Source organism: Chrysochloris asiatica, unplaced genomic scaffold (assembly GCF_000296735.1).
Source record: "Chrysochloris asiatica unplaced genomic scaffold, ChrAsi1.0 scaffold00391, whole genome shotgun sequence".
Lineage (NCBI taxonomy): Eukaryota > Metazoa > Chordata > Mammalia > Afrosoricida > Chrysochloridae > Chrysochloris > Chrysochloris asiatica.
In genome coordinates, this window is record NW_006408909.1 from 94,299 (window position 1) to 94,882 (window position 584).

Genomic DNA, 584 nt, shown 5'->3' on the forward strand with positions numbered 1-584 from the left:
ATACAAAAGCAAGCAAGTCAGATTAAGCTTGTATCTCTCAGCAGAAACCATGAAAGCAAGACGGCAATAGGGAGACAAATATAAAACCCTGAAAGAAAAATAACTGCCAACCAAGAATCCTTTATCCAGTAAAGCTATCAATCAAATATGATGGTGTAAGCAAAACATTCCAGGATAAACAGAAGCTAAGGGATTTTGCCAAAGCCAACCCTACACTACAAAACATCCTAAAGGTAGTTCTGTGGACTGAGAACCAACAACAGAAAACAACCAGAGATTGACATACATGGCAGCACCTCCCAGAATTAAATCAACAGAAGGAAGACTCAAGAACAGAACAAAACTATAAGAACAAACTCAGAGAATCTGGGAGGTCAGTCTATGAGCAAAACAATTACAATGTAAAAGAAGGTAAACACGTAGGAACAGAGATCCAGATAGTGAGAAGGTCAGGTCGATTACAGGATAAAATAGACTGCAATAAATGGACAGAAAAGTTAATTGGCTATAAGGCAACCTCAAAGAAAATTAACACTTCACAACATACCAAGAAAATGAAAATCCAAGAACATGGAAACATTAAA